The 26748-nt window shown below is 42.1% G+C and overlaps 3 non-coding genes across 3 annotated transcripts; 1 reads left to right on the top strand and 2 right to left on the bottom strand.

Moving 5' to 3' along the window:
- Positions 1–20869: 20869 nt before the first annotated feature.
- trnag-ccc (transfer RNA glycine (anticodon CCC)) lies at positions 20870–20941 on the top strand. The gene has a single exon. It is a non-coding gene; the product is annotated as a tRNA-Gly (tRNA).
- Positions 20942–22632: 1691 nt separating this feature from the next.
- Positions 22633–22706, bottom strand: trnan-guu (transfer RNA asparagine (anticodon GUU)). The gene has a single exon. It is a non-coding gene; the product is annotated as a tRNA-Asn (tRNA).
- Positions 22707–22823: 117 nt separating this feature from the next.
- Positions 22824–22895, bottom strand: trnam-cau (transfer RNA methionine (anticodon CAU)). Its single transcript has one exon. It is a non-coding gene; the product is annotated as a tRNA-Met (tRNA).
- Between the last annotated feature and the right edge of the window lie 3853 nt (positions 22896–26748).

The following is a 26748-nucleotide window of genomic DNA, read 5'->3' as shown; positions in this document are numbered from 1 at the left end:
TTTGGTCTTGTAGTAGCTGCACTGTGTTTGCAATATTGTGTTTATACAGCCCGAGGAGCTTATGCGAATTGACTGTTTGCATTTGAATGTGAGTGATTGTCTACTTACGAGCAACAATCAAACCATCGATTGTACTAACAGTTTAGCAAATGTGAGGAGTTCCGTGCTGTAAAACGAAACAGTTGTAATTTTTTAGTAAATGTGTTTGATATGACTGAATATAAAGCAGATGATGAACAACACAGTGAAGTCGATACTGAGTCAATTAACACAACCGACGTGGTGTTTCATAGTTATCAATACTGTGAAATGTTTTATATAATATCTACATCTTACACCATTACAGACATCTGACTATGGCACCGAGTTGTTTCCTCTCCCCTGCTTCCCTGTGATGGATTGAATGGGAGGATATGAGTTTGTGTCAGATTCCGCTGTGTCTGTTGAAATCAGTCAATGTTCTGTTGTAAAGTCTGTGAGGTGGCAAATGCTGGAAAAGGAAACAAACTCGAGGAATGCTGGAAACACTGAGACCCAAGCAGTTTGTATGGAAAGAGAAGCCAGTTCACACCAGTGTCAGCGGAATCTCTGAGAACGGTTTTGAGGACAGATACTTTAAAAATGTTTTTCCCCATTTTCTGTTTTGCCTGGATGAGTGTTTCCAGCATTTCCTGGTTTTGTTCCGTCCTTCGGCTGTTCTGTCGCTGACAGGGATCGCCATGGAAGTTGATGATTGTCTATTGGAAGAATCCGGCAATCAGCCTCCAGATTTATTCATTTCATCCAGACGCTCCCGCGCCGGTAAAAAAGTTCCATCCAGTATTGAATCTGAGGCGGTGGTTACCCAGTTTTATCTTTCCGCTGCCACATCACATTTTGGTCATCAGTAAGTAATCCGTATTCAGATCACTTGACTTTATTTTCCTGTGTATACTCTTCTCTGTCTCCGCCAGCTCTACGCCCACTCTCGACCCTCCCACCGCTAAATGCAACAATAAATTTGAAATATTACAGGATCCCCTCAAACTGCTGCATTGCCTCTTGCTCAGTATGTTCTCAACTTACTGTTCCCTGTTTCTGTTCCAGCGAACTTGGTGGCGATTGTGATCCTGTCCCGGGGAAAGTGCGGTCTCTCTAAATGTGTCACTCGTTACCTGGTGGGTATGGCAGTGGCCGATTTCCTGGTCGTTATCTCGGATCCGCTGCTGAAGTGGACTGTTCGGATTTATTTTCCCCGATCATTCCTTCAAATCACTCCTGTTTGCAGACTCGGCCTATGGTTGATTTCTGCGAGCACTGCGGCCTCAGTCTGGCTGACTGTCGCTTTCACCGTCGATAGATTTGTGGCTATTTGCTGTGAGAAGCTGAAAGAAAAATATTGCACCGACAGAACGGCGGCTGTGGTTATCGGGACAGTGAGTGTTCTGGCCTGTTTGGTGACTGCCCCCTGGTTCTTTGTTTACAAGCCTGGAAAAATATTTGATGGTGTTCCCTGGTTTTGTGTGTTTACATTGAGCTTCAGAAACTCTCCCTCATGGGCGGCATTTGAGTTGTTTGACCTCATTTTAACCCCTTGCGTCCCATTCTTTCTGATGATGCTGTTCAATATTCTGACTGTCAGGCGGATTCTAGCGGCCAGTCGAGCCCGCAGGAGGCTCCGTGGACAAAAGAGTGGAGAGAATGACAAGGACCGGGAGATGGAGAACCGACACAAATCCATTGTTTTGCTCTTCAGCATAACCGGTAGTTTCATATTGCTGTGGGGAACAGAGGTGGCATTTATTATCTATAGACGGATATCAATGACATTTGGTTATTCTGTCAAGGATATCCGTTACATAACAAAACACACAGCGGGCATGCTGAGGGCTCTCAGTTCCTGCACCAACACATGTATTTATGGCCTGACTCAGAGCAAATTCCGAGATGAACTGAAGAATGCGGTGAAATACCCACTGACTCTGATTCTGAAACTCAAAAAACGTTATAGAAACAAATGCTGAAAAGTATTACAACTCAGCTGCCTACATACTCCCTATTCTATCCCCCCACTTGTGGGTAAATGGAAACAGTGTGATGAACAGAGGAACAATACGAACATGAGAGAATCCTCATTCGCTATAAATGCTAAACAACACACATAAAGTCAGATCCTGATGAAGGGTTTCGCCACGAAACGTCGAATGGTTACACTTTTCCTCCTGCAAAATGCTGGAGGAACTCAGCAGACCAGGCAGCATCTATGGAAAAGAATAAACCGTCTAAGTTTCTGGCCGAGTCCCTTCATCAGAGTCCTGACAACTGTTTACTCTTTTCCATTCTGTGTGTGTTGCCTCAGAGTTACTGTCTGGGATGGTGAGGCATCACTGGCCTCTTCATGCCAGATAAATCACCTTTACGCCTCATGTCCCACGCTGATAAATTGAAGCTTGCTTCGAATCTGGTACTCTGCTTCCCGGTTCTGACAATATTGCTTGATCTTGTAGTATATTTTCGTCTGATTCAGCCACTCCTGCTCCGGTCAAAACCCTTCCTATCCATTATCTTCTTTTTTTCTCATCCTTTTCTATCTGTAGGTTTTCCTTCTCACTGCCAACTATCTTCCTGTAAGCGAATTTTCCTGTTTTACAAATAAGAGTGTGACGAGATCTGAAGGATTATTCTAAAGTGGACCGTTCCTTTAAAAAGAGAGAGAGGGAGCGGACAGAGTGTGTGCTATTTCAGCAACAGAGAGAGAGTTGTTCTGTGAGTAATGCGGAGCTATATGATGACACCTCATGTTCCGCATGTTTGATATATACAATGTCAGTTGACTTTTTTATCAGACACACACGACGCCAGAGACAAGGAGGACACTGGTGAGCTTTATGTGCCCACGACAAGGGGAGGGCTTTTGCTGACAGTGTGGACAAAGGAGTGACCGGTGGGGAGCTGTCCGTGTGTTTAACCCTGGCCTGGGTTGATAACTCCTCCACAGAAGAGGTCCCATTTTTTGTAGTCAGAAGTCGGTGATTTTGATAAGTTTCGGGAGCAGGTGGACGACGTGGAAGATCGGCATCTGCAGCGGCAATGGAAATACAAAACAAATCTCTCTCTCTCTCTCTCTCCTCTCTCTCTCTCTCTCTCTCTCTCTCTCTCTCTCTCTCTCTCTCTCTCTCTCTCTCTCTCTCTCTCTCTCTCTCTCTCTCTCTCTCTCTCTCTCTCTCTCTCTCTCTCTCCTCTCTCTCTCTCTCTCTAACGCTACTCAAATCAAATTCCAGAACTGAACTGACTACTTATCATATCACTGTAAGACTGTCTCAGCTAATCACCTGAGCTGGGGAAGCTTGGGAACTATATTTACTCACTTATATATGCATGCACTCTGCTAACCTGTTTATCTGATCTTGTTTTATATCAATTTATCACGTAGTTACGAATAAAATAGAGATTTTAACGGCAGACTTCAGGTGTGTCCATTTCTGCTGGTTCTTTTTATCCCTTTTTCAGGGTATGTAACAAGACAAAGTACCGTTACGTTCACTTGCTTCTCTGTGAGAGATAGAGAGATAGAGAAAATGAGCGCGAGGAGAGAGCGCGAGCGCTGATGTCTCGAAAGAGAGAGAGAATGAGACAACGCGAGGAAAGGGCACGCGGGAGAGCACATGAGGAAGAGGCTGCATGGAAATGACGGCACAGTAAGCGTGACGTAGAGGGCGTGAGGGAAACCATGCGGGCGATTTTGAGCTCGAGGGAGAGCAACAGAAGGAGTCATCGCGAGGGGGAGAGCGCACGAAGGAGTTGGCGTCAGGGACAGGGCACGAAAGAGAGCAGGTGAGGGAGAGCGTGCGAGGGATAGGGCACGAGGAAGATGTCGCGAGAATGAGCGCGTGGGAATGGGCGTGTGGGAGATGAAGATAAAATGCAATGAGAGAGAGAGAGTGAGAGAGTGAAGCGACTAAGACATCGTGAGGGAGACAGTGAGAGGGAGAGGATGAGAGAGAGCAAGAGAGAGAGACAGGTAGGAGACGGAAAGGGAGAGAGGAATAGATACATAGGTAGATAGATAGATAGATAGATAGATACATACATACATAGACAGCTAGATGATAGAAAGAAAGCAGGCGGTGCAAAGTAGCCGAATCCGTGGGTCCCCTCTTTCGCAGAGATCGGCTTGCTTAGTGGATGATAAGTATTACTTTGAATTATGTACAGCTACTACTGTAGACATTTGTTTGTTTTTTTTTTTGTTCTGTATTAAAATCGTACGAGCCCTAACAAATTGTGTGGTTTCAACATGTGTGTAGTCTCTTTTGTTTGCGAATGCATAAGAAAATTGCCTGAGCTGAATCAAAGAAGAATACTATGAATGAATTCTCAAACAATGTTCATTACAAATAGGCTATCAGAAAACACAAAAATACATGGGGATGGAAAGTTGTTAATCACATGTAGCAAACACTTTAGCGGGGACACAAAGCTAAATGAGTGTAAATGTGTGTAAGTGATTGAGATTGCCGGATGATGCTTTACCCAATCATGCCATGGCCAAGGATGTCTTTGAGAAGTTACGGGCCATTCTGAAAGGGCAGGGTGAACTAACAACAGAGAGAAAAGTCCATGCAAAGGGAATTTAAGGAGTAGTGCAGTAAGTTAGGAAATAGGAACTCTCGTGTGGTGATTTCAGGATTATTTCAGGTGCCAGATGCTTGCGAGGTAAGACATGGTAAGTTGTTACACTTCAATGTGTGGTTAACAATTTGGTGCTGAAGGGAGGGCAACAGGAACACAGACCATTGAATTCTCTTCCAGGGTAAGTGGAACTGGTGTAACAGCGATTGGTTATAGTGAAGGGGAGGTAACATTCTCACAGAGAAGCTTGCTGGAGCCACCTTGACGATGTTTTAACTTTTGGCATGTGGAGTGCGTGCTGGGATCCAGAGCTACAGGTCAGTTTGTAGCATTGAGCAGATGGGGCATTACTTGTTTGATGAGTTCAGGAATTTTTCCAGAAACAGTATGTAGATGGTCCTCCAGGGAGGGAGCCATACTTGGTTTGGAATTGGGAAATGAACCTAACAATATGCTTGGAGTTTAATTGGGAAGACTTATTGATCTTAATTCTGGAGAATTTCAGATGTTTATTAATAAGAATACGTTTGGATCTGCAAGTCGAATATTGTAAATATGTTCAAGTACTGAGCAACTGTCATAGAGAGTTGTCTGGGAACTGATGTTACTGGTTGTCACTGGATAGAGCTGATTTTAGCTGATGTCTGACATGTGAGAGTCACTTACAGCCCATCCGGTCAGATATTAGTATTTCCCTGTCCCTATAAGGAGGGTAGAGAAGGACAGGGATGATCAGGAACTTAGGATGATGAGAAATATTGTATTTGTTTAAAATTTAAGAGGAGTCATAGGAAAGGATGAGGTGGATGAAATTGGACAGGGTCATGGAGGAACATGCAGGAAGCAAGAAACAAGTCACACAGTGAATCAGGAGAGTGAACAGTTACGAGGAGGATCAATGAGAATCCCAAGGCAACTTATGCAGACACAGAAAACAACAGTATAGTGGGGAGAGGACAGAACCATCCGAGGACAAAGGTGGGAGTTTATGCCCGGAGCCAGAGTTAGCATGCGAGGTACAAAATGAATATTAGTGTTCACTAAGGAAAAGGACAAGGAGGAAAGCGTGATGAGAAAGATGGTATGGTGATGTTCTCTGGATTGCTGATACTAAAGAGGAAGTGCTGTTAGCTCTCTCTAACCATTCTGATGGGTAAGTCCTTCTGTACAATTTAGTACATTGGGAGACACAGACTGCATGCAGTTAAATATGATGTTTAAACTGCCGGCACCGTACTGTAAGAACAGAGGCCTTAACAACATCTGGCTCGTACAGCCAGAGACGGGAATGTTCTGTCTCTGGTATAAACGTGCCCTGCATATGTGACTGCTCAAGAGAAGTCAACATTTGACTGCAGGGACAGTGAACTTTACAATATCTAAAGCATCACTACCAGGACACAGAGCAATAAAACTCACAGCACTGTGCACTGAGCACACGGTCCTGTACTCCACCGTTTGACACTAGAACAACCAAAGCACGTGAAGGAAAGTGAACAACTGAAATATTGTGGATGCAGCCAGTCCATCACAGGTAAAGCCGTCCTCGCCACTGAAAAATTCTACAGGGTGACCTGGTATGGGAAAGCAGCATCCATCATCCAGGTGATGCTCTCTTCTCCATGCTGCCATCAAGAAGGAGTTACAGGAGCCTCATGTCGCACAGCACCCGGTTCAGGAATAGTTGTTACTCCACAACGATGAGGATTTGGAAGCAGAGGGGATAATGTCACTCAACGCAACAAGAATCCACAACTCATGTCCTTGATAGTTACTGCATATTTATTATCACTTTACTTTGCTTTTTGTTCACTTACACAATTTGTTCTCTTTGTTGTCTTTTCTTCTTCGGTGTTTTGACAGCTTTGATGTGGGCAGTATTTCGTTGATTTCCTTATGTTTCTTTGTTTTTACTGTGCATGTCCGCATCAAAATATATATGGTAACCTTTGTACTTTGACAGTAAATTTACTTTGAACATTGAACTTCACAGAAAATATAATGTGATCATAGGTGGAGTAACATAGGGTTTTTCTCTTTGGCAGGAAGCAGGATGAGAGGTGACTTGATCAAGGTATACAAAATGATAGGAGGCATCGAATGAGGGGACATCCAAGGAATGTTTCCCAATGTGGAAATCGCTAAAACAAGGACGTATAATTCTAAGGTGATTGGAGAAATGTGTAGGGGTGTGGGAACGTCTGTGAATAACTTTTAAACACAGAAAATGTGTGCAATTCACAGCTAGGGATCGTGGTCAATGCAGCTGCTTTAGAGACTATTAAGAGACCTTGCAAAGGGGCATGACCCTTGCCATTCATTAATTTCAATGAGAGACCATTTTGATGACAGTCATGTTCAAAGAAGTACACAATCTTGGGAGAATTTGCTTAACTAACAGCAAGTTAATGATAACTTACCTCCTTGTGTTTCATGCTCACCCACCACCATCTTTTTAATCTGGCCTCTCATCTATTTTTTCCAGACTTTTTAAAGGGTCTCAGTCAGAAATGTTGATAGTTTACTATTTTCCATCGATGCTGAGTTCCTCCAGCATTTTGTGTGTGTTGCAAGCTAATGAGAACCATGTCAGGCAGGACCTGGGGACAGCAGAGACCGGGAGCAGTTCTAATTCACACCTGACCTGTGAGAGTTACTTAAGGCTGAGTGGTTCAAAATTCAAATGGTTTATGTGAGGGGCAAAGAAATGAATCCAGATCTAAGATCATTGCATTATCATAGAATTTGCAAATGGAGTAAAAAATAAAAAAAAGGACTATAAAGAAAGTTTAGAAAGTGGAAATTAGACAATATATTTGATGAATATGCAGCAATATGCAAATTAAACCGGTAATCCGCAGTACTGAATGATGGTAGGGGAGAGGCAATGATTTTCATGAGCAAGCCTGGAGAGAATACCTTGTACATGCATTAAAACAAAATGAGCACGACAGCGAAAACAGGGATGTAGACAACTCACTGGTAAAGTAGTGAAAGCATGTCTGGACGCGCAATACGTGACCACATCACCAAATGAATATTTCACTTCAGTATTCACCAAACTGAAAGTGATGGCCGGAATAACCACAAGGAGAGATACGCTGATATTCCAGGCACTTTGCCGACAAGTTGCTGGGAGCATTGGAAATCTCAGAGAACACGAATTTGGATATCTCACCAAGACTGGGTAGAATTAATTCCAGGTTATTGAGTGAATGGGGCAAGATTGCAGATTGCTGGTGATTTCACAGGGATCTTTGTCGTCTAATTTTAATTACACATGATGCTGCAGAGAACGGAGGATGAGCCAATATTATTCGCCCGTTTAACAAGGGTATAGTGACAAACCAGGCAATTACATAGGCGACACAAACATTTGGTGCAGTTGTCGACAATGAGGAATCTTGCCAAGTTATTCGCAGAACACTGACCAGCTGGAAATGTGGGCAGAGAAATAGCCTATGAGGTGGTGTACACTAGGATATGCAATTCTAGCGGATTTTTTTCTTCAGAATCTCTCTCCCTGTTGGAGCAGCAAGAGTGGCAGTAATGCCAGAAACATGATGTTCCTCAGGGTGTGGTAAATCAGGGAGTCGGAAAGTGTCCCCTCTAAATTCACATAGCAGACATGCACCAGTTGTAGCTCGGCTCATCTAGAACAGTGAGACGAGATCCTTTAATGAGATGGACATGGACATGATAAGTGTTGTGAACACCAAGAGAGGCAGGAGAAAAACTCGACCAGTGCAGGGTCCCCAGTGGCTGCTCCCCTCACAACATGTACACGATTTGATTACTAGTGGGGGAATGACGTCTCAGGACACACCAGAATCAGCCAGGCTGCTGGTACTAACAGTGTCTCAGATGTCCAGTAGGGTAGGACGGGATAGTCTGGACAGTATTTAAGAAAAGACATAAGATTCTGTATCTGTAAAATAGTTCCCAGTATAGTGTGTTGCTTCTAGAATACCAGGATGATGAACGAGTCAGAGCGGCTGTAGAAAATTCTCAAGCTCTCGTTTTGCATATAACTGGTATACAGTGAACAGAGGGAATTAGAAAGACACTTAAAATGCACAACTTCAAAAATAGTAATCTCCGAATTACATCCTGTGACAAATATTTATGAAGATATAAATAGAATGATTATTCAGTTGAATATTTGACTGAGGTGCCTGGGCAGGGGCAAGATTGAAGTTCTTGGATCACTACAATTTATTCTGTGGTAGGCAGACTTGCACACAAGAGATGAGTTAAACCTGAACTGGAGGGGTTGGGGGCAATATCCTGTAGATTTGCTGGTGATGCTCAGAATACAGTAAATGGGAGTGGCGGTCAGTGTGACCCTGAGCAGGAGATAATACTTATGCCAATAACAGCAATTTTAGTCAACAGGATAGACCGGAGCACAGACAAAGGAAAGGAAAGACAATTGGTTTAAAATGCATTTGCTTCATTGTAAGAGGCTTGACAGGTCAGGAGGATGAACCCAGGTGTGACTGACTCTGGGGATTGCTGGATCACTTCCTTTTATATTTTGGTCAATGATTTGAGTGACAGAATTAACGGTTTTGTGTGAAGTTTGCAGTCAATTGTAATACTGATGGAGGACAGGTAGTGTGGAGGAAACAGGGAATCAGCGGAAGGACCGACAGTTTGGGAGAATGGGGAAAAATGGAAGGTGGAAAACAGTGCAGGGAACCGTATTGTCATGCATATAATTAGTAATGATGAAGACAACATTCCTAGCCCGTTAAAAAAAATAATAATCGTCAAAACCAAAACCGAGGTGCAAAGAGTATTGGGAGTCCTCCTTTAGGAAGTGTAACTTGCAGTATGAGTCGGTGATAAGGAAGACAAATCAAATATTAGCTTTCATCTCAAAACGACAATTATACCAATGCGAAAAATAACGTTCAGGTTTCTAAATCATTGGTCAGACGCCACTTGCAGGACTATGAGCGGTTGTGTGCCACATATCTAATAAAATGTTTTCCTGGCATTTGAGAGGGCTCAAATAAGATATATAAGCTCGACTGGAGAAACTAAGGTGTTGATGTTTGAGGAGTGATTAGTGACTCTAGGCCTGTACTCAGTGGGATTCACAGGAATTCGGTAGGTCTCATTGAAACCTATTGAATATTGGAAGGCTTATATAGAGTCGATGTGGAGAGGACGTTTCCTATAGTGCAGGTGTCGAGGACCAGAGTGTCAGTTGTAGAATAGAGGGATATCCATCTGGAACGGAAATGAAGAGGAATTGCTTACAAAGTTGGGAGTGAAACTTGAATACTTTGCCACAGACAGGTGTGGGGGCCAAACCATTCAGTATAAAACGAAGGTTGGCAGGTTTTTGATTACTCAGTGGATCAGCAGATTCTGAGGAAAAGGCAAGAGAATGGTGTGAGGGGGTATATAAGAATGAACAATCACGGAATGGTGGAACAAACTGGATTTCGCTGAATGGCCTAAATTTGCCCCTATTTCTTATGGTCCTATCACAGCCACAACAGAATCATGTCTGAGGGAGGGCAGTATTGACAGGTTAATGTTCCAGGACATACAAATGCAGGTAAGAAGGGAGAACGACCAAGTTGTGCGAAGTGGGAGTCCTTTAACAGTGTGGTGTCAGGTGTTCAGAACCTGTATGATTCTTGTAGGGTAAAGGAAAAGTTTGTCAGGTTTCAGGAACCCTGGTTGATGAGAGATACTGAGGCCGCAGTTGAGAAAGTGTAAACAGCCTGCTTACATTTACTTTTGCGCCAATGCAGTTAGATTCACTCGCCTTCACTTGCTCCATCATTGAATTTTTCCCACAATCAATGAACTTACTTTCAAGGACACCTCATCTCATATTCTCAAAATGTATTGTTTGTTTAATTATTGTTTCTTCTTCTTACATTCGCACAGTTTGTTGCCTTCTTCACGCTGGTTGAGCGCGCTAGTTGGACGGTTTATCATTGATTCTGATATAGTTATTATGTATGGAATAGATAGCAGTTAATATTCTATAGAGTTGTTAAGTAGACAAGAAAATTAATCTCAGGATTCTACATGATAACATATATGTATGTTGAACTCCTCTGTACTGCCTACACCTCTTCCTTGCTTTTGTAAAGATTATCGTTATTTGTCACAATTACTTTGAAACGTAGTGAAAGGCATCTTTCCGACTTTTATTTAAATCCCGTCTATTTGCCTTGATCACAGGACAGTAAACCATCAGAAACATCAATTCCGTGAAAAAGGTTATTGTAAAGCATAAGTCAGGAAATGGATACAAAAAAAATATTTCCAAGTCACAGTACTGTTAAAACAATTACAGTTAAAACAATCATCAAAAAATGGAAAGAATAAGGCACAGCTGTAAAACTGCCAAGAGCAGGCTATCCTTAAAAACGGAGAGAGCGTCCAAGAAGGGGAGAGAGATGGAGGCCACCAAGATAACCTTTTCACCGAGTTATTTCGGGTGTTCTTTTGTGTTCATAGTGCAGTTTTTTTCACAACACTGACGCAGCAGCAATTGGTCCTGGTGTAATTGAAACATCCTGACTGCACACCGTGATCTCCATTTAACTAATTACATGAATTCTAAAACCAATTGCTGTACCAGTGATGATTTGTTGTGTCATATTAAAGGGGGTGAATACTCATACAATGGATTATTTTCGTGTTATCACTTTGTAGATTTCATTTTCATTTTGACACGAGATAGTCTTTCTGTTATTCAGTGTCAAAAAAGACAAATTTAAACACAGTGAATTAACGTTATAAAATAAAACATGAAAACTTCGAAATTGGGTATGAATACTGTTTTAGGTACTGTAAAAGTAGTGTCGATGTTGTCCTCCATTCTGCTGCTGCGTTTACTCACTCCATTCTGTCTGATACCAAATGGAATGTGTATGCAGAGAGAATGACAGGGGTGGGAAGGGGTGTTGATGATGTTAACTGCTTCCCCTGGGCATCATTTAATGCAGCCGGAGTTAATGAAGTGGAAGAACGTTTCTGTGACACACCGGGTTGAGTTCACAAAGTCCACCACTGATATGACTTCACAAATTGCCACACCTCACTCATCTAGACTGAGCACCATTTACAACTCCTCACCCTACTCACCAGGCTGATAGGGAATCCCTTGTATCAGAACCAGAATCTGGTTTATTATTACCGGCTTGTGTTGTGAAATCTGAATGTTACCATCAGGTAGGAGGTACAGAAGCCTTGAGGCAAACACTCAGCGATTCAGGGACAGTTTCTTACCCTCTGCCATCCGATTGCTAAATGGGCATTGAAACCTTGGACACTACCTCACTTTTTCAATATATATTGTGTATATTGTTTCTAGTTTTGGACGATTTTAATCTGTTGTACATACGTATACTGTAATTGTTTTAGTAGTAGTAGTAATAATAATAATAATAATAATAATAATAATAATAATAATAATAATAATATTTTACTTTGTTTTTTTCTTCTGTATTATGTATTGCATTGAACTGCTGCTGCTCAGTTAACAAATTCCACGACACAAGCCAGTGATAATATATCTGATTCTATTATAATTTCTTCACTTACCAGCAGCAGTTCAATCCAATACATGATACATCCAATACATAGAAATGAAAAAAGTAAAACAATAACATTAAGTATGTATGCATATTTAAAAGATGAAATACAGTGCGAATACAAAAAATAATATGTATTATAAAAGTGAGGAAGTGTTCATGGATTCAATATCTATTTCGGAATCGTATGGCAGAGAGGAAGAAGCTGTTCCTGAATTACTGAGTGTGCGCCTCCAGATTTCTGCACCTCCTTCCTGTCCCTAAATGTGAGAAGAGGGCATGTCCAGCGGTAGGAAGTCCTTCACTACTAACGTCGCCTTTCTGATGCACCGTTACTTGACGATGTATTTGAACTGGGATGCGTACACTAGTTAGAAACAGAAACGCTACAACACAATACAGGCCCTTTGGCCCACGATGCAGTGCCAAACCTGTACTTATTTTAGAAATTATCTGGCGTTACCCATAGTCCTATATTTCTAAGCCCCATGTACCTGCCTAGGAGTCTCTTAAAAGAATATAGTGTAATTAGCTCCACCACATTTGCCGCCAGCACATTCCATGCACTCACAACGCTGTGTTTAAAAACTTGCCCCTGACATCTCCACGAAGTTCTTGTAGACCTTTCGTTTCCATTCCTGATAACTGAGTTTCCATATCAGGCCATGATGAAACCAGTCAGGTTACTCTCCACTGTGCATCTATATATGTCAAAGTTTTAGATGCCATGATGACTATACGTAGGTAGAGTTGTTGTCTTCTTTATAACGGCACTTACTGCCAGTACCAGGACAGACCCTCTGAAATGATAATGCTGAGAAATTTAATGTTACTGACTCTCTCTACCTCCAGTCCCTGATGATGACTGGCTCATGGATCTCCGGTTTCCTCTCCCTGTCGTCAGTGATCAGCTCCTCGGTTTTGCTGATAATGAGTGACAGGTTGTCGTTGTTGCACCATTCAACCAGATCGCCCATCTCCCTCCTGAGGCAAATGAGTCACCACCTTTGATTCATCCAACAACAGTGATGTCATCTGAAAACTTTAATATGGCATTGAAGTTGTACTTAGCCAGACAATCACAGTTATAAAGTGAGTAGAGTAGTGGAGAAAGCACACAGCCTTGTGGTACTCTAGTGCTGATGATGATTGTGTATGAGATGTTGTTGACTTTGATTGCAAAGACTTCACCACCGCGGACGGAAATATAAATTACAACAGAGAAGATTACATTAAAATCAGCAAAATATAAGAATGAAAATTAATTACTTTTTTCATAGAAATATGAAAATAGGGGGCCCACTTGTCCCTTTATCCACAGTTGGTGTTGCTGCTCCAACCACTTGATTGTCCTTGTTAACTGTGCAGTCACTTTCACCAAACCCTGTTGTTGTTGTTTTTTTTTATGATGGTTTGACGTTTTGTAATTTTGCAATAATTTCCTGCTTTGTTGCAGCTCCAAATGTTTTCCTGGTACAAGTGGTGATCTGACAGGTCTGGAGTTTCCTGTTTTCTGCTTTTGCTTCAGACTACAGAATTTACAGCTTTTATTGTAATATTTATTTCTTTTCTATTTACTTATTTTTCTCCTATTTGGAGTGAAGGAGTTGCTCAATGTGGTCTCCCTACAGACACAGACCAGTCTGTTGGTCCTGACCATCCTCACCCAGGTCTGCCGTCAAAGACGAAGTTTATTGATCTGGTTCATATGGTCCTAAGTCAGGCCGTTTACTAAACTGGATCCAGAATTGTCTTTGCAATAGGAGACAGAGTGATGGCAGAGAGCGGTTTTGTGATCAGATGCTGGTGACGTACTGTTTCTCTTGGATCTGTTCTGGGACATTTGCTGTTTGTGATACGGCTGAGTGACTTGGGAGTGGATGTAGGGACCGTGAGCAGTAAGTTCACACTGAGTGGGAGATAAGTGGAGTTATTGTTGTGTGAAGGGTGGTCTTAGGCTAAAGGGTGACATCGATGTGCTGGTGAAAAAGGCTGAGAGCAAAACAAGTAGGTCAGTTTGTGTGAGAGCTGGGATTCCTGATTAAACAATCACAAAGCCCCCACAGGGGGAGGTCAGAGGGATAATATGTGTCAACTCTACAATAGTGTAATGAGCAGGAAGTGACAACCATTTCATCTGCCTCATTCGTTGCTCTTAAAATAGCCTTTTGTTATGTTTGGTGCTGAGACCAGGTTTAGGCTTGCTTCCGGCAGATGCACTGGGCCATCTGAATGTCTCTGGGCACAGGGGTAACTCGCTTGGTGTGGATGGCACTAAGAGCATCTTCAGGTTATCCTCGCTGGCCTCCTGCAGACCTTTGATGGTCGAGCTCTGGAAGCGTGGATCGGTTTTGAAATCCTGTGTGATCTTCTGCACCAGATGCCGGAAGGGAAGTTTGCGGATGAGCAGATTGGTGGATTTCTGTTAGCATCGGCTCCCCCTCAGAGTCACAGTGATCGGCAGGTAATGTCCCAAGAATGCGTACACAGAGACCCAAGGATATTCAGTGCTCCTTTACATTTATCAGTTAGTTTACAGATATGGTGCTTACGAACCAGCCGCATGGCAAAAAATCGTACCACAGACACTTATTCAAGAATTGGACCATAACATTTCGAAACAATTGATATTGATGATGAAATGGATAAATAAAGAGGTCTATTTGTCTTCTTTGTGAAACACATAATGTATTTTAGCTACTGAGAGCTTAAAACCACATCTATTTGCCCACTGTTCAACATTATTAATCATGAATCACATGCTATATACAATTAAACTGAATGTTCTACCTCTAATCCATTAAGAAGCATTTATCTGCAAAAAGTGATTTCCCCACCCCAGTACCTTTCTCAGAGAAAATATCAGTAGTCATAGTATTAAACAATAAGTGCAACAATGTGGTGTCTCATTCTCCAGCACATAGCAGCCCAAATATACCTTAACCACTCTCACCTGCCTGGAACATACATTAAAAGAACACTTTGGAAAAAAGAATATCATTCCTCTCATTCCGAATTTCCATAAATTAATCCTTTCATAACATATCATATGATTTTTCAAAATCAAAACCTTACATTTTGCAACTCTCTTATTTACCTGTGCTTTTCTAATATCATCTTCCAAACATAATGTCATTCAATCCTTTTGCAATTCGCACTGATAAAATGCTGTATCACCTCTTTTTCCCAAAATAAAATTCAATCATTCTATTACCATATGTTCCGTAAGTTGACAAAATGATGTTGGTCTATAACTAGAAGGACACTATGGGCCTTTCCAGATGATGGGTCATTTTCTATGAAGAGCCTAGATGGCCTAAACTCCAAATATGATCCAAAAATAGTAATATTTTGCTCATATTATCTCAAAAGCTGTATGCCACCTGCTTAAACATACTATAACATATATCATCCTTTCCTGGAGCCGTCTGAGCTGTACTATCAAACACTTCCACAAATTCACAGAAATAAAACTCTAGGTCACTATCATTGCGACAGATGGCTTCCAACAGATGAGCATATCGCTTAAAAACTCTTCCCTCCGTCATTTAGGCTCTTAAAATTAAATTATATTGATTATGAATTTCAGCAAATTAATAAGACAGTGACTCAAACTTTTCTACTTCAGTAACAATCACCTTCCTTAATCAATACGGGAATGTTTTTAACTCTATGATTTCCCCCCCCCCACCAATTTTCTTAATCATTCCCCAAACATCACTAAGTTTAATATCGTGTCAACACTATCACAAGATGACCTCCAGTAAACCTCTTTCAGAAACTTCACCGATTTCCTCACCACAGCCTGTGGCCTTTCATACTTAATAAGATCACTTGGAGAGTGATCATTCTCAACTCTCCCAACCACCTTATTTCTCTCCCTAATGCTCTCTGCACACTCCTCCGTCCTCCATGGTACAGTCTTCCTCCTATTAATGACATTTTTAACAGGAGACACTTACACAACAGTTTGTTGAATAGTATGACATAAACATTCTTTGCAGAAATCCATATCATTCTCAATGTTCGGCCTTAACAGATATTCATCAGGTAAAAACTCTCCCAGTTTACTTTACCAAAATTCCAACTCCAAAAAGCAGTCTCCTGTTCCCTATATAACTCCAAACACAAGCTTCAAAATGTAAGATAATGATCAGTCCCCAATGTTTCATCACCCGTGACATAACTCACACACTCACTCCAGCCAGAATGATTGAAACTGGAGTTTAATCGACAGCAGTTTTCGAACTAATAAAACATTAAATCTCATAGCCCTCCCATCATTAAGGCACAGAGATTGGAAATACCTAAAACTCTTCTACCAACAAACCATTCCATGAATGGCCCCACAGTGAACTATGTGTACAACAATCCCCACACCATAGAACACTTAGTGAGCTGGAGCTTGAAATGAATTGAAAACACACTTGGACTAAGATGTCAACAGACCAGTGCTATCACCAGTGGGATCATCAGTTGATATGCCACCTGTCTTCAGAAGTTTCAGCCCGCTTATTATCAAGACTCCCTCGAGGAGGTGGGCCAGCATTGCTAAAGCACCAACTCGCACTGGTAAGCTTAAAAACTTGGCAGCTACCTCTATCAGAGTTGTTTGTCGCTTCCATCCAACAGAGAGTCTACACTTCCAATGTCTGTGCAACTACTGAAGGGTTTGCAAAAGATGGATACACTGTCCGACTATCTGCCCCTCTGGACATACTTGGTCCACACCCATGATGATCCTGTCTGCTGCCTCAGCGACTGCCCTGCTGGTTGACTTGATTTATCTGCTAGTGAAGCCAAGGTCACGCAGCCACTTCTGGAAAGTGAATACAATAAAGCCACGGGAGCCTACTTCGAATGGATAGCTTGAGACCTTCCACCCTCTGTCTCTACATATACCTTCCAACAACTCAATCCAAAGCTTTCCACAAGAGATTTACCACTTTAAAACCCCTACATGTTGAAACAAATGCATCTACTTCAAGAGCCTCATAAACTTTATTTACATCCACAACTCTATGTCCGATCCTTTTCCTTATTAAACTTGCAACACCGCCCCCTCTGCCAATTAACCGAACACGTCTAATTACAATGTAATCCTGCAAAGGAAAACATAAACGTGCTAACAGACAGGTTTCCTGAATAGATATGATTGTGGGTGAATTTCATAAATCCGAAATAAATGTCTGAATGTCTTGACAATCAGACTTCTCGGACTCCGCTGCAATATACTTAATCCCATTATGTATAAGCAGAAGGAGACTGAAATAGAGGTACCCCACCTATTAAAGCATCATTTACAGTTTCCCACATGACACCAGTTACGCAAAGATACTTTTTAGTTTTCACAATAATTTTAATTTTCTCAGTCCGATAACTGGGCCGTACAATTCACCACATCCTTCATAAACATCACAAACTTCACTTTATCAACTTGTAAAGTACGTTTAGTATTGGAACTTTAGTAATGTGACATATAGCCACTAAATTCACATTCTGTTTCCCAACTGGTAATACTTGATCAACATTTGGTTTAACTTTTTGCAAGGCCTCTGCAAAAGACACACCTAACTGTACTTTAACCTGATCAACCATCTGCCTTCTTAAGCACCTCACATCCTTATAAACTGCACTATGTTCTCCTCGCAATTAAAATAAATAAACTTTCCAGCTTCACAATCTTGATACATGTTCTCACCACCCTCCTTACATCATAGTTTCCCATGATATACTGCCACAACATGCCCAAACCTTTGGCATTGGTAACATCGAAGCAGAGGCGAAATATAAGCTCGTACATTATAACTAACATATCAATACAGTTAAACACGCCATCCTATCTCCATTTCTGACAACTTGTATTCTCTTTACGTTCTTTACCTTGCCTCCCAGTAAATGAGATTTAATGATTTAATCTGCTCTATCAAAATCTCCACTGGAACCCCTGTTTTAACAACCTGATACCTCAATTTTCATTAGGCAACATAAAACATTAAAATGTAATGCCTTCTCACACTTTCTTATCCTGCTTCATGATTTGCACATCACCTCCTCTTTCTTTATTTTTCAATCTTTTTATTAAATTTCAAATTAATAAACGTATCAATATTTATAATGATACATAGAAATCAAATTACATTAATAACGGTTGACATGTAAAAACGCACATTTAAAATAGCAAATAGATCTTTGCCTCCCAGTCTCTTAGTAATTAACCATGAAAAAAAAAATTATAAAAAGAGAGGAAAAAAAACTAGACAAAGAAAAACTAAACTAAAAACTAAAAAAAAATAAAAAATAAAAAATAGAATGGGCTGCCATGTTTCATCGGTATAATTTATAATTTCTTGTTAACTCTGCTCCTCTATACATGAACAAAAACAAACTAAAAAAAAAGGATTCAGAAAGTGTCGACTTACATCATATGAAAATATCGAATGAATGACCTCCAAGTTTCTTCAAATTCAACCAAAGGGTCAATAGTACCACACTTCTTCCCCTGATCTTCTTTCTAAATGATAAAATTTAGACATTTTATCATTTGGGAAACCCATTGCGTTGTGGTAGGGGGATTGGAAGCTTTCCATTTAAGTAAAATGGATCTTCTGGCTATTAATGTCACAAATGCAATTAAACGACAAGCTGAAGGGGATAAGTGACTGCAGTCTATCACTGGTAGTCCAATAATTGCAGTAATAGGATGAGGTTGTAAATCAACACACAGAACTACTGAAATAATATCAAAAATATTTTTCCAATGTTTTCCGAGAAGAGGACAAGGCCAGAACATAAGTGTCAAGGAAGCTACTTCAGAATTACATCTATCACAAACAGGATTTATATGACGGTAAAGACAAGCTAACTTATCCTTGGACATATGAGCTCTATGAACCACCTTAAATTGTATCAAAGCGTATCTGGCACACATTGAAGAAGTATTAACTAGTTTAAGAATTTTCTCCCATTTCTATGTAGATAAAGATATTTGAAGTTCTCTTTCCCATTCATTCTTAATTTTATCAGATGTAACTAGACGTATTTTCGTAATCAAATCATAAGTAATTGCTATTAAGCTCTTCTTAAGGATTGAGCACAATTTATATTCCCTAAAAGAGATTTCAACTCTGTGGTTAAATTCAAACGAGAAAACGTACAGATGCAGGAAATACAAACAGCACACAAATTGCTGAAGGAAATCAGGGCTGATGAATGGACTCGAACCGAAATGTCGACTGAACCATTTTCCATAGATTCTGCTTGGTCTGTTGAGTGCCTCCAACATTTTGTGTGTTGCTGCAGTTAATTTAATGGGATTGATAAAAGAATGTTGTTCCGGGGCAAATGTAAACAATCCTGTACCTTGAAGCCTTATTTCCTTTTTTCCCCCAAAATGTCCAGCCCTTCCTCTCGATCAGAGGAAATCATTCCCATTTTATGTTACCTTTTTTTCCGTTTTCCAGATCCAGATTCAATTTCATTCCAACCTCTACTCGCACTAACCAGAATTATTCTTTTCCGGTTAATTTTCCGGACACACCCCCCCCCCCACCTGAACCTACATTATTTCCCAACATTCAAGGAAGGGGCATCAACCGCCACTGCAACTCCAACCCTCTTCTTCGCGTTCTGCTGTCAATCAGGTCTAGAAGCGGAGCCACACAATCCACGTTATACAACGTCACATAATTTAAGCGTACATTCCTCCAGTGCACTTTCTGTTTGTAGGATCCAGGGTTGCTGGAGGGGCTGGGTGGCTTTAAACCCGGCGGTAAACATGTCCGCAAGGCATCGTTCTCTCCAAAGTGTTTCAGCTGTTCCTTTTCCAGTCTTCTCCACACAGTCACCCAGACAAACTGAGAGAGTCGGCCGGAGTGCTGGGAAAGTGCGGGACTTCATATCTCACAGCAACAGCCCCTGTATAATGTGTCGGAGTGAAGGATCCAGTCACCTAATGTAACGCCGTACGGCGTTCAGATACAGTCACGATGAGGGAAAATTGATAAAACAACACTGAACAGAACGTGCCTTTTTCTTGGGAAACTCTCTAGTTCCGGGCTACTTGCACACTAAACTGTCCCATCTTCTAATAACGGTTTCATTTGAAACAGGAAAATGGTATCCCCATCGGTAAATTAAACCGCGGTCTTCTGCGTGACAGGCGGGGATTGAACTAACGAGGAATTTACAAGAGTGTGTAGTCTGTCATACGGATGTCAGGGTTTAGGAGAGCTCATAAAGTCACCCTGATGTTTCTTTGTTGAGTGTAGAGCTGACGCTATTTACTCATCCTGTCCTCACTGTGTCACTGGAGGGGTCTCATCATTCTTCAGTGATTCAGTCATTTACTATGTTCAAGGACTGGCCAAAGGAAGGGTTCCCATTAGCATCCTACTGCGTGTTGTTTGAACCGATATTTATAATCAGGATGGTTTCCCACTTACTGAAACGTGAAGCAGGAAACCATTTGCAGCCCTTCCAATCTCTCGGGTCGATTCTCCCTTCTTTCGGATCCCAAGGGCTGTGTTTCTCCGATCAGTCTGAATGTCGCGACATCTACGGGTCAGAATAGGAACTGCAACAGAGTGAGGAATGATCCTTCAGAAAACAACTCAGAAACTGATAATCGAGTTACAGAACCTTGTAGCACAAGAGACCAATCAGTAACCGAATCTCGTTTGTATCAGGGTGCGATGGTGGTATAGTGGTGAGCATAGCTGCTTCCCAAGCAGTTGACCCGGGTTCGATTCCCGGCCATCGCAGGTTGTATACCTTTAGCACTATGAAGGCAGAATTCACGGGCAATTTGCTGTGAATGAAATTCACTCTAATGGATCAGATGGAGCCCTAATGTACGATGGTGGTGATCCCTCAGGCAGGATGATCGAGAAAACCAAACTGAATGAAAAACACAACATTAGACCCGGGAATTCCGGGAGTTCCAAGGGCTCGGCTCGAGGAAACGCACGCTTTCTGGACAGATCGAACATGCAGAATCTTGATCAAAGAGACAACACACGCCGGATATTCTCTCGTTCCCCTCTTCCATCTAGCAGAATGTACAAAAGCACGAAAACACAATTCACAGTCTCAGGGATAGTTTCAGTCCCACTGTTGTGTCTATTGAATGGTTTCCCGTAAGATAGGACGGACGTTTGACCTCACAATCCACCTTGGTACGAAGGTACGAAATAATTTCCTTATTATTTACCTGTGCCGTGCTTTCCCTGTCGCTGTTACACTTTATTCTGCATTTTGTTATTGCTTCACCTTGTTCTGTCCCAATACAGTGTGTAATGGTTTGATCTATATGAACAGTGAGGATGAGAAGCGTTTCACTGTATTTCGGTATATGTGACTGAAACACGTAGAACAGATTCAATTCCCACTGAGCCCTTTGCGGCAGCCTTAGGGAGCGCCGGCCTCCGGACAGCGCAGAGTTTCCCAGCTGGTAATGAAACGCAGCAGAAAAAAAAGAGCTGAGATCACAGAGGGGAAGCAGTGAGAGAGGGTTTCACTGAACTCTCATCGATGGGAAGATTCAAACTTCTTCAGAGTAGGCATCCCCTATTGACATCAATCGATCTGTGTTGAGATGGTAAACGGCTTTAAGTTCCTCAGTAAAAACATCAGCGAGGAACTCACGAGGTCTGTACATACCGGCTGCGTGGTGAAAAAGACACAACAGCGTCTCTTTCACCTCAGACGGTTGAAGAAATTTAATATGGATCCCCAAATTGTAAAGACTTTCTACAGGGGACCATTTTGACTGGATGCATCACTGCCCGGGATGGGAACTGTAATTCCCTCGATCGTAGGAATCTGCAAGGAGCTGTGCGGACAGCCGAGCGTGTCTGTTGATGTGATCTTCCCAGTATTCAGTATATTTGCAGAGACAGGTGTGTAAATAGGACCTGAAGGATCGTTGGGGACCCGAGTCACACCAATCTCAAACTGGTCCCGCTGCCGCCATCCGGGAAAGAGTACGGCAGCGTAAAAGCCGGGACCAACATGCTCCGGGACAGCTTCTTCCACTAGGCCATCAGACCGATTCATTCACGCTGATACAATCGTATTTCTATGCTATATTGACTGTTTTGTTGTACATACTATTTATTAGATATGGCCATAAGTTGTACATTGCACATTTAGACGGAGACGTAACGTAAAATGTTTACTCTTCATGTATGTCAAGGACGTAATTAATAATGTCCATTGAATTCAATTCCACGGAAGAAACTTCGCAGTGTAGCTGTCGAATCGCAGACGGGAATATGTGCAGATGCTGGAAATCCAAGCAATATACACAAAATGCTGGAGGAACTCAGCACCCAGGCTGCTTCGTGATCCTGAAGATGGGTTTCCGCCTGAAAAATCGACTGTGTACTTTATTCCATAGATGCTGCTGCACATTTTCTCCTGTACGAGAGAAAATAAACTACTGGAGCACTAGCGTCCCTGGGTGGGCTCGAACCACCAACCTTTCGGTTAACAGCCGAACGCGCTCACCGATTGCGCCACAGAGACGACTATTTAAAAGAGTACGAATAAATGATAAATTCCAATTGAAATGCGATTTCTTGTTACAGGTGCATAGTGTTTTAAAACACAAGGTTGAATACCTGCTGCCACCAATAGAGAATATAGCAGAGGATGGTTTCGATCCATCGACCTCTGGGTTATGGGCCCAGCACGCTTCCGCTGCGCCACTCTGCTCTCGGAAATATAATCAATTGTTGAGTCATGAATGCTGCGTGCTTTCGATTGTATGCATGCATTTCTGTCTGTGTCCGTGTCTGTACATGTCTGGGTCTGGTTCTGTGACTGTGTATTTCTGGGTCCATTCCGTCTTTTTCCCGTTTCATGCCCACGTACTTCACTTTCTTTTGTTGATTCCCTGTTTCTCCTCTTTCTCGTTTTCTCCACCTTCCCTACTCTCTGACCCACCCAGTTATTCTCTCTCTGCCGTTTATGCTCTATCCGTCTTGCACCTCGTTCCCGATATTTCGCCATTGAAAAGCGTTTTACATTATTTAATTGTCCAGATGGACAATTCATCCCACTGGTTGGCTTTTTCAAAAAATAAATAACGACGTTTTCTCCCGAGCTGCCATTAACTACCTTATCCTGTCCTGATGATTGAATGACTGTCCGAGTTCCTTCAGTGTTGAAACAGCAGATCAACTAGTGAAGCGGAACTCGCGACATTAATGTAGTGCAAACGCTGACATCAAATGTAACAATTCCTCCGCCGGGATTAACTGTTGGTGTCATGTTCAGACCATCACAGCCGGACCAGTTAGTGACAGATGGGGAGATGTGGAGTATCGCTGATGCTTCGCCCCTCCCTGCCACACGTGGCGGTTTTCCATTCTTCCACCAAAGCTGTGTAACTGATACAGTAAAGGTCTAAACCAACGGGTTTTAACGTAAGACGCTGCAAAGACAGACGAACAGTTGCTTATTCCGTGGCCAGCTGAGTTATTCCACCATGTTGTGAATGTTGATCGGAATTTCGCCATCTGGGATTTCCCGCCGATGTTTTCAATTCAGTCACCAACCTAGACTTCGTTACATGCACGTATACGATTTCTCATTGAAATATATCTGGGTTGTCAAACGTACTGGGAATTCACTTTCTGAGTCACCGATCACAAAGAGCGAACATTGAAAGATAGAAAACAGAAGTCGGAGGAGGTATCCATTTTCAACAGCCTGTTCCGCTATTCAATCCGATCCTGCCTTGATTTCTCGAACTTCTGGTAATGCCCCATCCCCTTCACCATTCCTCATTTCCTTTTCCATCTCTCACCTTATCTCCGCTCCTACCAATCGCCTCCCTCTGATGCCCCTCCTACCTTTGTTTTCTTCCATGGCCTTCTGTCCTCTCCTATGAAACTCCCTCTTTTCCAGTCCTGTATCTCTTTCGCCAAACAATTTCCCAACTATTTGCTTCACACCAGCCCCTCCCATTTTCTCCTAGCACCATGCTTCTCACTTTCCTCCCTCAACATTTTAATTCTACTACTCATCTTTTCTCTCCCCCTCCACTCCTGCTCTAGGGTCTCGGCCCGAACAACGGACTGTTCTCTTTTCCATAGATGCTGCCTGGCCTGATGAGTTCCTCCAGCATTTTGTGTGTGTTGATCCGTGTCTTCTATCTCACTTACCAAACCAGTGAATCTACTTCCTCGTAGCATCTTCCTAAATCGTTGATTAAGTATATATTCTGAGAAATGTTCTTATATTGCAAAAATAAAACTCGAGTTGATTAATTGATTAAAAGCTGTTAGTTGATTGTTAAAAGCTTGATTGTTAATAGTTAATAGTTAAAAGCTATTAATTGATTAGGAGGTACATAAATGGGAAACCACGAACTGGGTGGGCTGAGGTAAAGTAAACATGTGAAGAATTAGATGCAGGAGCACTGCCAGGTGTTATGCAGCTCAGGTCGCAGTCCTGGTAGCTCTGATAGAAGCTCTACGCTCTACGCTACAGTGAGGACCGACAGGTAAGTATATAAGCCGACAGCAGGTATGCATTCGGGGTGGTGCATTATTACCTACTGGCTTGGGCACGACGAGGATTTATAACATCAACAGGTGCCTAATATCCAGCATGGGGCACCTAATACAACAGCTACTGGAAGCAGAGCGTCTGCCGGAAGAGGTGGCCGTGTTTCAGGTAAAACGAACCAGAAAGGTGAGAACATGAAACAGAAAGGAAATGAGTGGCAGATATTGCTGCGAAGAAGGCAGCAGAGGAACAAGAGGGAATAGAAATTGCAACTGTGCAGGAAGAAACGAGAGAAGCCAGTTTAGTAAAATTATATGATGAGGTGGAGGCAGAAGAGAAGGAAAATGGAGGAGAAAATGGGCAAAGGAGGGACCAGATGCGTGCTGGACACACTGGGAGGAAAGAGTCGCTGTGGCCCCACCATGTATGAGGCAGATAGTACTGAAGTTATATCACGTGGTGATTCATCAGCGAAGACAGAACATGATCACAACACTCCGGCAGAAATGGTGGTGTCCAGAGATGGGCGTAAATGTTGAGAAATTTTGCTGCCGTTGTAGCATTTGTGCCCAGCATAACCCTGGTAAGGGCAGAAAGCTACAGCTGGTAAATCAGCCTCGGCAGAGGGGAACCTAGAAAACTTCCAGATAGATTTCACATGACCCCTGCCAAAAAACAGGGGGAAAAGCTACTGTCCAGTAATTCTGGGTCACTTCACCTGGTGGTTAGATGCTTTCCCAACAAAGGACTGCACTGCCAGTACCGCTGCATGGATCCTAGGTCAGGAAAGTCCCGCAGTGAACTGTTCTCGAACCCCTCTTTTTTGGCATTCTAATAAATGACCGGGGTGAGGAAGTAGAAGATTGGGTTAGTAAATTTGCTGATGACACAAAAGTTGGGGCTGTTGTGGATAAAGTTTGCAGCGGGATATCAATATCAATATCAAGACATAATATACAAACATTTGTAATATTAATGGTACGACCACGGCAGTGTGGAGCATCCTGTGACCATAGGACACTCAAAGCTGCCGTGCAGATGAACAGTATTGTTAAGAAGGCGAATACAGCGTTGTCCTTCATCAACCGTGAGTTTGAAATCAAGAATCGTGAGGTAATGTTACAGCAGTATAAGACTTTGGTCAGACTCCACTTATAGAACTGTAATCAGTTCTGATCACCTCACTATAGGAAGGATGTGGATAATATAGAGGAGAGTGCACATATGGTTTACAAGGATGTTGCCTGGATAATGGAGTATGCCTTAAGACAATAGGTTGAGTGAGTTAGTCACTCCTTGGAGCGACGTAGGTTAAGAGGTGATCTGAACGAGGTGTATAAACTTATGAGAGGCATTGACCCTGTGGATAAACAAAGGCATTTTTCCCAGAGCTGAAATGCCAGAAGAAAGGGGCATACTTTTAAGGTGTTTGGAGTTAGGTTCAAAAGTGGATGTCAGGGGTACGTTTATCACACTGATCGTGACGGGTGCGTGGATTACATTGCCAAGCAGTTTCTACAGTAGATTACATGGTCGGTAGAATATTGTGGACTGGAAGTCCAGTAATGCGCTGTAGATTTCTGTGTTTTTATGTTTCTACTTTCAAATAACTTTGCTCCTCGCATATTTAAATTTTCACCCCACCAAGAAAATAGCCATTGAGATTAGTGCTTATTTCAAAGTGCATGTCCGTACAGATCCGTACACTATAATGCATCTGCCACTTCTTTACTCATTCTCCAATCTGGATATCTCCTTCTGCAGACTCGGCGGTTCCTCAACACCTGCTGCCTCTCCGTCTTTTTTTGATTAGTCTGCAAATCAGACCCCCAAAACCATTAATTCTGCCATCGAAATCATTGGCATTTAACGATAAAAGAAGTGATCCATCAGACCACAGATTCAGTCACGTCATAATTCTCATCCATCTTTACTGTAAGTTTTTTTTTTGCATTGAAGTAATTACAGATTCAATCAATTGTATTTCCTCTCCTTTGTCAGTGCTCCTGTCCTATCCTATTGACTAATTTATTTTCTTATTGATGACTGTATT

The sequence above is a fragment of the Hemitrygon akajei genome, chromosome 28 (assembly GCF_048418815.1).
Source record: "Hemitrygon akajei chromosome 28, sHemAka1.3, whole genome shotgun sequence".
NCBI lineage: Eukaryota > Metazoa > Chordata > Chondrichthyes > Myliobatiformes > Dasyatidae > Hemitrygon > Hemitrygon akajei.
The sequence above is the reverse complement of the archived record's forward strand: the minus strand, read 5'-3'. Positions and strand labels throughout refer to the sequence as shown.